Below are 15,530 nucleotides of genomic sequence, written 5' to 3' on the forward strand. Positions count from 1 at the left end.
CAGAGCATTAACACAATGAAGAAACTGCATCAACTAATGGGCAAAACAACCAGCTAGCATCAAAATGGCAGCATCAAATTCACACATAACAATATTAACCTTAAATGTAAATGGACTAAATGCTTGAATCAAAAGACAAAGACTGGCAAATTGGATAAAAAGTCAAAACTCATCAGTGTGCTGTATCCAGGAAACCCATCTCACATGCAAGGATACACAAAGGCTCAAAATAAAGGGATGGAGGAAGATTTACAAAGCAAATGAAGAGCAAAAAAAAAAAAAAAAGCAGGAGTTGCAAATCTAGTCTCTGATAAAATGGACTTTAAACCAACAAAGATCAAAAGAGACAAAGAAGAACATTACATAATGGTAAAAGGATCAATGCAACAAGAAGAGCTAACAATCCTAAATATATACACACTCAATACAGGAGCACTCAGATACATGAAGCAAGTTCTTAATGATCTACAAAAAGACTTAGATTCCCACACAATAGTGGGAGACTTTAACACTCCACTGTCAATATTAGACAGATCAATGAGACAGAGAATTAACAAGGATATCCAGGACTTGACTGCAGACCTAGACCAAGCAAACCTAAAATGCATTTACAGAACTCTCCACCCCAAATCCACAGAATATACATTCTTCACAGCACCACACCACAACTACTCTAAAACTGACCATATGATTGGAAGTAAATCACTCCTCAAAATGCAAAAGAATGGAAATCATAACAGTCTCTCAGACCACAGTACAATCAAGTTAGAACTCAGAACTCAGAAACTAACTCACAACTGCACAACTTCATGGAAACTGAGCAACTGGCTCTTGAATGTTGAGTGGATAGACAACGAAATGAAGGCAGAAATAAAGATCTTCTTCAAAACCAGTAAGAATGAAGACACAACATAGCAGATATCTGGGATACATTTAAAGCAATGTATAGAGGAAAATAAACAGCAATAAATGCCCATATGAGAAGCAAGGAAAGATCTAAAATGGACACCCTATCATTAAAATTGAAAGAGCTAGAGGCACAAGAGCAAAAAAACTCAAAACCTAGCAGAAGACAAGAAATAACTAAGATCAGAGCAGAACTGAAGGAGATAGAGACACACACACAAAAAAACCTTCAAAAAAATTAATAAATCCAGGAGCTGTTTTTTTTTTTTAAAGAACAACAAAATAGACAGGCCACTAGCCAGAATAATAAAAAAGAAAAGAGAAAATAATTATATAGATGCAATAAAAAACAATAAAGGGGGTATCACCACAGATTCCACAGAAATAAAAAACACCATCAGAGATTACTACAAACAACTACATGCACACAAACCAGTAAACCTGGAAGAAATGGATAAACTCCTGGAAACTTGCATCCTCCCAAGCCTAAACTAGGAAGAAGTCAAAACCCTGAATAGACCAATAGCAAGGGCTGAAGTTGAGGCAGCAATTAAGAGCCTACCATCCAAAAAAAGTCGAGGTCCAGACGGGTTCACAGCTGAATTCTACCAGATATACAAAGAGGAGCTGGTACCACTCCTTCTGAAACTATTCCAAACAATCCAAAAAGAGGGAATCCTTCCAAATCATTTTATAAGACCAACATCATCCTGATACCAAAACCTGGCACAGACTCAACAAGAAAAGAAAACTTCAGCCCAATATCCATGATGAACATAGATGCAAAAATCTTCAGTAAAATACTAGTGAACCAATTGCAACAGCACATGAAAAAGCTTATCCATCATGATCAAGTAGGCTTCATCCTGGGAATGCAAGGCTGATGCAACATATGCAAGTCTATAAATGTAATCCACCACATAAACAGAACCAAAGACAAAAACCACATGATTATCTCAATCGATGCAGAGAAGGCCTTTGACAAAATTCAACAACCCTTTATGCTAAAAACTCTCAATAAACTAGGTATCGACGGAACATATCTCAAAATAATAAAAGCTATTTACGACAAACCCACAGCCAATATCATAATGAATGGGCAAAAACTGGAAGCATTCCCTTTGAAATCTGGCACTAGACAAGGTTGCCCTCTCTCACCCTCCTATTCAATATAGTATTGGAAGTTCTAGCCAGAGCAATCAGGCAAGAAAAAGAAATAAAGCATATTCAATTTGGAAAGGAGGAAGTCAAATTGTTTCTATTTGCAGACAACATGATTATGTTTTTAGAAGACCCCATCACCTCAGCCCAAAACCTCCTGAAACTGATAAGCAACTTCAACAAAGTCTCAGCATAAAAAAATCAATGTGCAAAAATCACAAGCATTCCTATACACCAATAACAGACTTAAAGAGGGCCAAATCAAGAATGAACTGCCATTCACAATTGCTACAAAGAGAGTAAAATACCTAGGAATACAACAAACAAAAGATGTAAAGGACCTCTTCAAGGAGAACTACAAAACACTACTGAAGGTAATAAGAGAGGACACAAACAGATGGAAAAACATTCCATGCTCATGATTAGGAAGAATCAGTATCGTGAAAATGGCCATATTGCCCAGAGTAATTTATACATTCAATGCTATCGCCATCAAGCTACCAATGACCTTCTTCACAGAACAGAAAAAAACACCTTAAACCTCATATGGAACCAAAAAAGGAGCCCGCATAGCCAAGACAATCCTAAGCAAAAAGAACAAAGCTGAAGACATCATATTACCTGACTTTAAACTATACACTACAAGGCTACAGTAATCAAAACAGTATGCTACTGGTACCAAAACAGAGATATAGACCAATGGAACAAAACAGAGGCCTCGGAGGCAATGCCACACATCTACAACCATCTGATCTTTGACAAATCGGACAAAAACAAGCAATAGGGAAAGGATTCCCTGTAAATGGTGTTGGGAAAACTGGCTAGCCATGAACAGAAAGCAGAAACTGGACCCCTTCCTGACACCTTACACTAAAATTAACTCCAGGTGGATTAAAGACTTAAACATAAGACCTAACACCATAAAAACCCTAGAAGAAAACCTAGGCAAAATCATTCAAGACATAAGCATAGGCAAGGACTTCATGACTAAAACACCAAAAGCATTGGCAACAAAAGTCAAAATAGACAAATGGGATCTAATTAAACTCCAGAGCTTCTACACAGCAAAAGAAACTATCATTAGAGTGAACCAGCAACCAACAGAATGGGAAAAAAATTTTGCAATCTACCCATCTGACAAAAGGCTAATATCCAGAATCTACAAAGAACTAAAACAGATTTACAAGAAACAAACAAACAAACCCATTTAAAAGTGGGTGAATGATATGAACAGACACTTTTCAAAAGAAGACATATATGAGGCCAACAAACATATGAAAAAATGCTCATCATCACTGGTCATTAGAGAAATGCAAATCAAAACTACACTGAGATATCATCTCATGCCAGTTGGAATGGCGATTGTTAAAAAATCCGGAGACAACAGATGCTGGAGAGGATGTGGAGAAATAGGAACATTTTCACACTGTTGGTGGGAATGTAAATTAGTTCAACCATTGTGGAAGACAGTGTGGTGATTCCTCAAGGACCTAGAAATAGAAATTCCATTTGACCCAGCAATCCCATTACTGGGTATATACCCAAAGGATTACAAATCATTCTATTATAAGGACACATACACATGAATGTTCACTGCAGCACTGTTTACAATAGCAAAGACTTGGAACCAACCCAGATGCCCATCAATGATGGACTGGACAGGGAAAATATGGCACGTAGACAGCATGGAATACTATGCAGCCATAAAAAAGCGATGAGTTTGTGTCCTCTGTAGGGACATGCATAAACCTGGAAACCATCATTATCAGCCAACTGACACAAAAACAGAAAACCAAACACCACATGGTCTCACTCATAGGCGGTGTTGAACAATAAGAACACATGGACACAGGGAAGGAAGCATCCCCACTATGGTGGGGAACTAAGGCAGGGACAGCAGTGGGCAGGGAGTTGGGGAGGGATAACATGGGGAGAAATGCCAGACATAGGTGATGGGGAGGAAGGCAGCAAACCACATTGCCATGTATGTACCTATGCAACAATACTGCATGTTCTTCACATGTACCCCGAAACCTAAAACGCAATAAAATATATTTTTTAAAGATTTTATTTGATGAGAGTTTCTGCTTTTAAGAAAAATATGTAAACTACTGAGCTAAATCGAGTTTATTAAGTCCATGGAGAGAATACTTTCTGTCCCAGAGTCGCCTGACAGCTAACCGTAAAAAATGTTGAGCACTTGATGCCAAGTAGAGTAGTCCCCTTATCCATGGGGATACATTCCAAGACCATCAATGGATGCCTGAAACCATGGATTGTACCAAACCGTCTATATTTTACTGTTTTCCCCCATATACATATACCTTTGATAAAGTTTAGATTATAAATTAGGAACAGTAAGAGATTATCAAAAACTAATAAAATAGAACAGTTATAACAACATACTGTAATAAAATTTATGTGAATGTGGTCTCTCTCTCATTCTCAAAATACTGTAACATTTTCAGACCACAGGCCAGGCACGGTTACTCACACCTGTAATCCCAGCACTTTGGGAGGCCAAGGCAGGCAGATTACGAGGTCAGGAGTTTGAGATCAGCCTGGCCAACATGGTGAAACCCCATCTCTACTAAAAATACAAAAATTAGCTAGGTGTGGTGGCAAGCACCTGTAATCCCAGCCACTTGGGAAACTGAGGCAGGAGAATTGCTTGAACCCAAGACATGAGCCGAGGCCACAGCACTGCACTCCAGCCTGGGCTGGAGTGAGACTCTGTCTCAAAAAAAAAAAAAAAAAAAAAAAAAAAAAAAAAAAAAAAACTATATATATATATATATATATATATATATATATATATATATATATATATATTTCAAACCACAGTAACCACAGTTAACTGCAGAAAGTAAAACTGCAAATAAGCAGGGAGTACTGTATCTGCTATCTCTCAATTAGTGCACCTTATGGATTATTTTTCTAGGCCACCAGGGATGGAAACAGAGAGAGAACTTGACCTCTGTGATTTCCACAAAACCACCAAAAACCAGGCTTACTAGTGTATAGCAAACTAGATTGCTCTAAATCCTTGTACATTCATTTGACAATCAGCACTTTCCTTTCTAGCTACATCTCTTGTCAAAGGAAAGAATGAACTAGCAAAGAGACTGAGAGTAAAATCAAACATTGGCTTGATGATCTCCCAGGAAGGGCAGTTGTCTGCTGCCTAGCACTTCTCTTCACCCATCAATCCACAATACAGCAGGTCGGGATCTGTCCAGTGATCACTGAATAAGGGGCATGAGGAGCACAGGCAGAATACATTTTCCAGAGCTTTTCATTTTTATATACTGGATGCTAATCAGCAAATCTCTAAAGGTAGATTGACTGATTATTTTTCTAAAGGGTTAAATATATGTTCTAAAAAAAAGCACAAAGTAAAAATTTTCAGAATTGGCTATGGGGCATGTAACTCACTCTTCATATCACAGGGGGATGATAGGCATTCTAGAATGTCTTCCCTCTATCCCTCAGCTCTTCTCTCTCTCCCTCTTTTTCTCAATCCAATCATATCCCCCTCACAAAACTCTGTGTCACTTCCTGATGTCCCTATTCCCTTCCTCAAGACATACTATCCTTATGTCTCTACAACAATGCAGCTTCCAGTCCCAAGTCATCTAAAATCTTGCAATCTGTCACCTGAAACTTTGTATCCCTGTCACTAGGGTATCTTCTCTGGCTTCTGCTCAGCGTCCCCCATGAGGAAGCTCTGGTCCCTTTGTAAAGGGGAGGAAGGAAATGATGGTCCTTCAATTTCAGCTCAGTCTTTTTTCACCAAAGTTTCTTCATAAGAAGACAAACACAACTTATTAATGAAAGAACATCTCTTTTCTTCCAACTAGCTGGTCTGGTCTACATGAGGAACATAGATCTTTATCATCTCAATTGTGACCTGACTTCTTGTGAAATAATCACCCTGGTCTAATGGTCCTAAAAGACTTTGCTTCTTTCCTGACCTGGATTTTTCAAATTAATGGTGTTTAATGATGATCTTATTGTAAGGACTAGCTTAATTGCCTTGTGACTAGAGAACGTGGTTTATTTGACACAGCTTTTTTAAAATTGAGGTAAAATTCACATGATATAAAATTAACCAGAAGAAAGAGGAAGATGGCTGAATAGGAGCAGCTCTGGAGTGTGCTTCCCAGTGAGAACAACTCAGAGGGTGAGTGATCACTGCATTTCCAAAAGAGTTTTTATTACCCATAGACCAGGAGATTCCTGGGCTGAAAAGTGCCATGAATTTCCAGCAAGGCTGTTTCAACTGACGCTGCAGGTTTCCACACAAAAACTCACACAAATCTGGGTGGCCGTTTCAACTGGCACCTGGAACTACTGGGAGACAAAGCCACCCATTCAACTGAAAAAGTGGGCTGAAACAGGGAGACAGGTGATTTGGCTTGGTGGGTACCACCCCCACAAAGACCAGCAATCTGAAACGCTCTGGATTCAGAGTTTCGCAGCAAATGCAGCTGGGACAGTCCAGCTCAGTTAGGGGAAGGGCATCCGCAATTACTGAGGCAATCCACCACTACCAAGGCAGTCTGCCATTACCGAGGCAGTCCACCAGTACCAAAGCAATCTGCCGTTACTGAGGCAGTCTGCCATTACTAAACCAGTCCACGATTTCAGAGGGCAGTTCTAACTGTACCTCTGTAAACAAATCTGCAAGGAAGTTTACACAGCAGCTGGGCAGAGCCTGCAGCAGCTCAGCAACACCTCTGCTGGCACATTGTGACTAGACTATCTCCTTGCTGGGCAGGGCATCTTTGAAAAAAGGCAGCAGCACATCAGGAACTTATAACTATAGCCCCACCTTCCCAGGACAGAGCACCTGGGAAAGAGGCTGTTAAGAGTTCTGCTGCAGCAGACTTAAAGGTACCTGCCCAGCAGCTCTGACTGGAACAAAGGAGCTCAAAGCACAGCACTTGAGCTCCTTTAACGGACAGACTGTCTCCTCAAACAGCTCCCCAACCCCCGTATATCCAAAGAGACAACTCATAAAGGAGAGCTCAGGCTGACATCTGGTGGTTACCCTTCTGGGATGAAGGTAACAGAAGAAGAAACCGGCAACAACCCTACAGTTCTGCAGCCCCTGCAGGTGATCCCCAGGCAAGCAGGGTCTGGAATGGACCTCCAGCAATCTTACAGCAGAGGGGCCTGACTGTTAGAAGGAAAACTAAAAAACAGAAAGAAATGGCTTCAACATCAACAAGAAGGACGTCCACTGAGAGACCAAATCCGAAAGTCACCAACTACAAAGACCGCAGGTAAATAAACCCACAAAAATAGGAAGAAACCAGTGCACAAAGGATGAAAGCACCAAAAACCAGAATGCCTCTCCTCCTCCAAGGGATAAGAACTCCTCATCAGCAAGGGAACAAAGCTAGATGAAGAATGAGTCTGATGAATTTACAGAAGCAGGCTTCAAAAGGTAATAACGAACTTCTCTGAGCTAAAAGAACATGTTCTAACCCAATGCAAAGAAACTAAGAACCTTGAAAAAAGGTTAGACAAAATGCTAAATAGAATAAACAGGTTAGAGAAGAATATAAATAAATTGATGGAGCTGAAAAACACAACACGAGAACTTCATAAAGCATACATAGGTTTCAATAGCTGAATCAACCAAGCAGAAGAAAGGATATCAGAGATTGAAGATCAACTCAATCAAATAAAATGAAAAGGCAAGAATAGAGAACAAAGAGTGAAAAGAAACAAACAAAGCCTCCAAGAAATATGGGATTATGTGAAAAGACCTAATCTACGTTTGACAGGTGTACCTGAATGTGACAGAGAGAATGAATCCAAGCTGGAAAACACTCTTCAGGATATTATCGAGGAGAACTTTCCCAAACTAGCAAGGAAGGCCAACTTTCAAGTCCAGGAAATTCAGAGAACACCACAAAGTTATTCTTTAAGAAGAGCAACCCCAAGGCACATAATCTTCAGATTCACCAGATTCACCATTCTTGAAATAAAGAAAAAAAAAGCTAAGGGCAGCCAGAGAGAAAGGTCTAGTTACCCACAAATGGAAGCCCATCAGACTCACAGTGGATCTCTTGGCAGAAACACTACAACCCAGAAGAGAGTGGGGGTCAATATTCAACATCCTTAAAGAAAAGAACTTATAACCTAGAATTTCATATCCAGCCAAACTAAGCTTCATAGGTGAAAGAGAAATAAAATCCTTTAGGAGAAGTAATTCCTGAGAGATTTCATCACCCCCAGGCCTACCTTAAAAGAGCTCCTGAAAGAAGCACTAAACATAGCAAGGAACAACCAGTACCAGCCACTCCAAAAATGTACCAAACGGTAAAGACCATCAACACAATGAAGAAACTGCATTAACTAACAGGCAAAACAACCAGCTAGCATCAAAATGACAGAATCAAATTCACACATAACATTAACCTGAAATGTAAATGGGCTAAATGCCCCCATCAAAAGACACAGACTGGCAAATTGGATAAAAAGTCAAGACCCGTTGGTGTGCTGTATCAGGAAACCCATCTCACATGCAAAGACGCACATAGGCTCAAAATAAAGGGATAGAGGAAGATTTACCAAGCAAATGGAGGGTGAAAAAAAAAAAAAAGCAGGAGTTGCAATCCTAGCCTCTGGTAAAACAGACTTTAAACCAATAAAGATCAAAAGAAACAAAGAAGGGCATTACATAATGGTAAAAAGATCAATGCAACAAGAAGAGCTAATGATCCTAAATATATATGCACCCAATACAGGAGCACTGAGATACATAAAGCAAGTTCTTAACAACCTACAAAGAGACTTAGACTCCTACACAAAAATAGTGAGAGACTTTAATACTCCACTGTCAATACTAGACAGATCAACGAGACAGAAAATCAACAAGGATATCCAGGACTTGAACACAGATCTGCACCAAGCAGACCTACTAGACATTTACAGAACTCTCCACCCCAAATCCACAAAATATACATTCTTCTTGGCACCACATCACACCGACTCTAAAATTGACCACATAATTGGAAGTAAATCACTCCTCAGCAAATGCAAAAGAATGGAAATAATAACAGTCTCTCAGACCACAGTGCAATCAAATTAGAACTCAGGATTAAGAAACCAACTCAGAATTGCACAACTTCATGGAAACTGAACAACCTGCTCCTGAATGTTGACTGGATAAACAATAAAATGAAGATATAAAGATGTTCTTAGAAACCAGTGAGAATGAAGACACAACGTACCAGAATGTCTGGGACACATTTAAATCAGGGTCCATAGGGAAATTTACAGCAATAAATGCCCATATGAGAAGCAAGGAAAGATCTAAAATTGACACCCTATCATGAAAATTAAAAGAGCTAGAGGAGCAAGATCAAAAAATTCAAAAGGTAGCAGAAGACAAGCAATAGCTAAGAACAGAGAGGAACTGAAGGCAACAGAGACACAAAAAACCCTTCAAAAAAGTCAATACATCCAGGAGCTGGTTTTTGGAAAAGATCAATAAAATAGACAGACCACTAGCCAGATTAATGCAAAAGAAAACAGAGAAGAATCGAATAGATGCACTTAAAAATGATAAAGGGGATATCAGCACCGATTTCCCAGAAATACAAACTACTTTCAGAGATTATTACAAACAACTTTATGCATATAAACTAGTAAACCTGGAAGAAATCGACAAAATTCCTGGACACTTGCATCCTCCCAAGACGAAATCACAAGGAAGTTGGAACCCTGAATAGACCAATAACAAGGGCTGAAGTTGAGGCAGCAATTAATATAGCCTACCAACCAAAAAAAGTCCAGGTCCAGAAGGGTTCACAGCTGAATTCTACCAGACATACAAAGAGGAGCTTTTACCACTCCTTCTGAATCTATTCCAAACAATCCAAAAAGAGGGAATCCTTCCCAAATCATTTTATGAGACCAACATCATCCTGATACCAAAACCTGGCAGAGACTCAACAACAAAAAAAGGAAACTTCAGGCCAATATCCATGATGAATACTGATGCAAAAATCTTCAATAAAATACCAGCAAACCAAATACAACAGCACATCTCAAAGCTTATCCATCATGATCAAGTAGGCTTCATCCTGGGGATGCAAGGCTGGTGCAACATATGCAAGTCTATAAACATAATCTACCACATAAACAGAACCAAAGACAAAAACCACATGATTATCTCAATAGATGTAGAGAAGGCCTCTGACAAAATTCAACAACCTTTATTCTAAAAACTCTCAATAAACTAGCTATCAATGGAATGTATCTCAAAATAATAAAAGCTATTTATGACAAACCCACAGCCAATATCATACTGAATGGGCAAAAATGGGAAGCATCCCCTTGAAATCTGGCACTAGACAAGGATGCCCTCTCTCATCCTCCTATTCAATATAGTATTGGAAGTTCTAGCCAGAGCAATCAGGCAAGAAAAAGAGATAAAGTGTATTCAGTTAGGAAAAGAAGAAGTCAAATTGTCTCTATTTGCATATGATATGATCGTATATTTAGAAGATCCCATCGTCTCAGCCCAAAATCTCTTTAAACTGATAAGCAACTTCAGCAAAGCCTCAGCGTACAAAATCAATGTGCAGAAATCACAAGCATTCCTATATACCAGTAATAGACTAACAGAGAGCCAAGTCAAGAGCCAACTCCCATTCACAGTTGCTACAAAGAGAATAAAATACCTAGAAATACAACTAACAAAAGATGTAGAGGACCTCTTCAAGGAGAACTACAAACCACTGCTGAAGGGAATGAGAGAGGACACAAACAGATGGAAAAACATTCCATGCTCATGGTTAGGAAGAATCAATATCGTGAAAATGGCCATATTGCCCAAAGTAATTTATATATTCAAGGCTATCCCCATCAACCTACCAATGACCTTCTTCACAGAACTGGAAAAAAACCACCATATGGAACAAAAAAAGAGCCCGCATAGCAAAGACAATTCTAAGCAAAAAGAACAAAGCTGGAAGCATCACACTACCTGACTCCCTGTTTAATAAATGGTGTTGGGAAAGCTGGCTAGCCATGTGCAGAAAGTTGAAACTGGAACACTTTCTTACACCTTATACAAAAATTAACTCCAGATGGATTGAAGATTTAAACATAAGACCTAACACCATACAAAGCCTGGAAGAAACCCAAGGCAAAACCATTCAGGACATAGGCATAGGCAAGGACTTCATGACTACAACACCAAAAGCAATGGCAACAAAAGTCAAAACAGACAAATGGGATCTAATTAAACTCCAGAGCTTCTGCATAGCAAAAAAAACAATCATTAGAGTGAACCACCAACCAATGGAAGGGGAAAAAGTTTTTACAATCTACCCATCTGACAAAGGGCTGATATCCAGGATCTACAAAGAACTAAAACATATTTACAAGAAAAAAACAAAAAACAAAAAAAAAACAGACAACCCCAATCAAAAGAATACATATATGAGGCCAAGAAACATATGAAAAATGCTCATCATCACTGGTCATTAGAGAAATGCAAATCAAAACCACATTGAAATACCATCTCACACCAGTTTGAATGGCGATCATTAAAAAATCCAGAGACGATAGATGCTGGAGAGAATATGGGGAAATAGGAACACTTTTATACTGTTGGTGGGAGTGTAAATTAGTTCAACCATTGTGGACAACAGTGTGGCGATTCCTCAAGGACCTAGAAATAGAAATTCCATTTGACCCAGCAATTCCATTATTGGGTATATACCCAAAGGATTAGAAATCATTCTATTGTAAAGACACACTCACACATATATTCATTGTGGCACTGTTTACAACAGCAAAGACCTGGAACCAACCCAAATGCCCATCAATGATAGAATGGACAAAGAAAATGTGGCACATATACACCATGGAATGCCATGTAGCCATAAAAGATGATGAATTAATTTCCTTTGTAGGGACATGGATGAATCTGGAAACCATCATTCTCAGCAAACTGACACAAGAACAGAAAACCAAACACTGCATGTTCTCACTCATAGGCTGGTGTTGAATGCTGAGAACACATAGACACAGGGAAGGAAGCATCACATACTGGGTTCTGTTGAGGGGGGACTAGGGGATGGCCAGTAGGGGATGGGGAGTTCGGGAAGGGATAACATGGAGAGAAATGCCAGATATAGGTGTCAGAGGGATGGAGGCAGCAAACCACCCTGCCATGTATGTACCTATGCAATAATCCTGCATTATCTGCACATGTACCCGAGAATCTAAGGTACAATAAAAAAATAAAAATTAAAAAATTAACCAATTTAAAATACAATTCAGTGACATTTAGGATATTCACAGTATGTGTAAACATTACCTGTCTAGTTCCAAACAGGTTCATCACTCCAAAAGGAAATCTTGCATGCATAAAGGATCCATTCCCTATTTTTCCTTACCTTCAGCCCCTGGCAAATAGAATTTGCTTTCTATGTCTGTGGATTGTCATTTCTGGATATTTCATATAAATGGAATCATACATTATGTGATATTTTGTGTCTGGCTTCTTTCACTTAGCATAAGGTTTTTATTCATGTTGTAGAGCAAGTATCAGTACCTTATTCCTTTTTATGTCTGAACAATGTTCTATTACGTGGGTATACCACATTCTGTTTATTTATTCATCAGTTGGTGAACATTTTAATTTATTCCACCATTTGGCTATTGTGAATAGCATGACTATGAACATTTAGGTACAAGTTTTCATTTAAATACCTGATTTTAATTCTTTGAGTATATACTTTGGGGTAGAATTGCTGGGCCACATGGTAATTCTATGTGTAACTTTCTGAGGAACCATGAAACTGTTTTATGTATTGGCTGCATCATTTCACATTCCCACCAGAATACATGAGGGTTCCATATTCTCCACATGCTCAACAACATTTATTTTTCCATTAAAAAAAATATATATAAGTATCCTAGTGGATGCAAAGTTGTATTTCACTGTGGGTTTGATTGGCCTTTCCCCAATGACTGATGACACTGAACATGTTTTCATGTGCTTGTTAGCCATTGTTTATCTTCTTTGGAGAAATGTCTATTGAAATCCTTTGCCCATTTTAAAATTGGGTTACCTTTCTGGTTTTGAGTTATAAGAGTTCTTTATATGTGCTGCAAATTAGATCCTTATTAGATATATAATTTGCAAATATTTTCTTCCATCCTGACGGTTGTATTTTCACTATCTTGATAGCGTCATTGAATCACAAATATTTTGATTGTATTGCAACCTAGATGTGCTGGCTCATGCCCATAATCCCAACACTATAGGAGGATAAGGCAGGAGAATCACTTCAGATCAGCTTAGGCAACATTGCAAAAATCTTGACTCTATAAAAAATACAGACATTAGCTGTGTGTAGTGGCATGCACCTGTGGTCCCATCTACTCAGAAGGTGAAGTGGGAGGATTGCTTGGGCCCAGGAGGTCAAGACTGCAGTAAGCCATGATAGTGCCCACTGCACTCCACCCTAGGCAACAGAGCAAGACTCTGTCTCAAATAAACAAATAAATAAATAATTGTAATGAAATTCAATTTACCTATTTTGTTGTTACTTGTGCTTTTGTTGTCATATCTAAAAAATCTGTTACCAAATCTAAAGTCATGAAGACTTACTCCTATATTTCCTTCTAAGAGTTATATAGCTTTAAGTCTTACATTTAGGTTTTTGATCCATTTTGATTTATTTTGTATATGGCGTGAAACAGAGATCCAACTTCATTTTTTGGAACGTGGATGTTCAGTTGTCCCAACACTATCTGTCAAAAAGACTATTCCTCAAGACAATTCCTTTCCTCATTGATTTTTACTCCCTTGTCAAGAACCAGTTGACCACAGATGTGAAGGTTTATTTCTGGACTCTCAATTTATTTCACTTATTTATGTGTATATCCTCTGTCAGTACCATACTTTATCACTGTTACTTTATGGGAAGGTTTGAAATTAGAAAATATGAGTACTACAACTTTATTCTTTTTCAAGATTGTTTTGGCTTTTCTAGGTTTAAAATTCTATATCAATTTTAGAATCATTTCCTCATTTTCTACAAAAATCCAGCTGGAATTTGGCCTACAGAATGTGTAGAATATTTAGATCAATGTCAAGCATGTTGCTATTTAATAACATTAAGTCCTCTTATTGGTAAACATAGGATGTCTTTTTAAATTTCTTTCAACAACATTTTGTAGTTTCCAGTATTCAATTTTGTCACCTCCTTCATTAAATTTATTCTTAAGTATTTCGTTTTTGACACAATTACAAATGAGATTGATTTCTTAATTTTCTTTTTTGATGCACTGATATTGTATAAAAATACAACTGATTCTTAAGTGCTGCTTCTATATCTGCAGCTTTGCTAAATTCATTTATTACCTCTAATTGTTTTTTGTGGGTTCTTTGGGATTTCCTATATATAGAATCATGTCATCTGCAAATAGATAATTTTACTTCTTTCTCTTCTAATTTGTCTGTCTTTTATTTCTTTTTCTTGACTAATTGCTCTGGCTAAACTTTGTGGTATGATGTTGAACAAAAGTTTTGAAAATGGGCATTTTTGTCTAGTTACTCATCTTAGGAGGAAAGCTTTCAGTCTTTCATCAGTGGGAGTAAAGCCACCGTGATTTTTTTCATAAATGCCCTTTATCAATTGAGAACACTCCCCTCTTTTTCCAGTTGAGTGTTTTTATCATTAAAGGGTAATGGATACTGTCAAAACCTTTTTCTGCATCAATTGAGAAAATGATGTGGGTGGGCTTTTTTTCCTTCATTCTATGAGTGTGATTTATTACATTGATTGGTTTTTATATGTTGAACCACTCTCGCATTTTTGGTATAAATCTCACTTATTTATGACATAGAACCTTCTTAGTATGTTGCTGGATTTATGCAGCAGTTATTACAGGGCAGTTCTACTAGTGATGAACTCCCTATTTTGCCCTATTTTTCTTTATCTGATAACATCTTAATTTCTTAATGTCTACTTTCTCTCTCATTTTTGAAGAATAGTTTTTCCAGATATAGAATTGTTGGTTAACAATGTTTTTCTTTCAGTCTTTTAAACATGTTGTCCCATTGTCTTCTGGCCTCCATGGTTTCTGAAGAGAAAATGGCTGGTTATCTTATACATGAGTATCCCTTATATATGGTGAGAAACAACTCAGTTGCTGCTTTTGAGATTTTCTTTTTATCTTTGGCATTTGACAGTTTGGTTATAATGTATCTCAGTGTGAATCTTTTGAGTTATCCTGCTTGGAGGTCATTGAGTATTTAGAATGTTTAGAATCTTGGTTTCTCATCAAATTTGGGACAGTTTTTATCATTATTTTCCTAAATATTTTCTCTGTTTCATTCTCTCTCCTTTCCCTACAGGACTCTCATTGTGCATATGTTGGTATGTTTGATGATGTCCTATAGAACTTTTAGATGCTGTTCT

At 38.0% G+C, this 15,530-nt stretch overlaps 1 long non-coding RNA gene across 1 annotated transcript in view; it reads right to left on the reverse strand.

Annotated features, from left to right (window-relative positions):
- The window catches only part of LOC141583723 (uncharacterized), a 257,104-nt gene that overhangs the window by 114,795 nt on the left and 126,779 nt on the right, over nt 1–15,530 (reverse strand). The window lies entirely within an intron of this gene.

Source organism: Saimiri boliviensis, chromosome 2 (assembly GCF_048565385.1).
Source record: "Saimiri boliviensis isolate mSaiBol1 chromosome 2, mSaiBol1.pri, whole genome shotgun sequence".
Taxonomy (NCBI): domain Eukaryota; kingdom Metazoa; phylum Chordata; class Mammalia; order Primates; family Cebidae; genus Saimiri; species Saimiri boliviensis.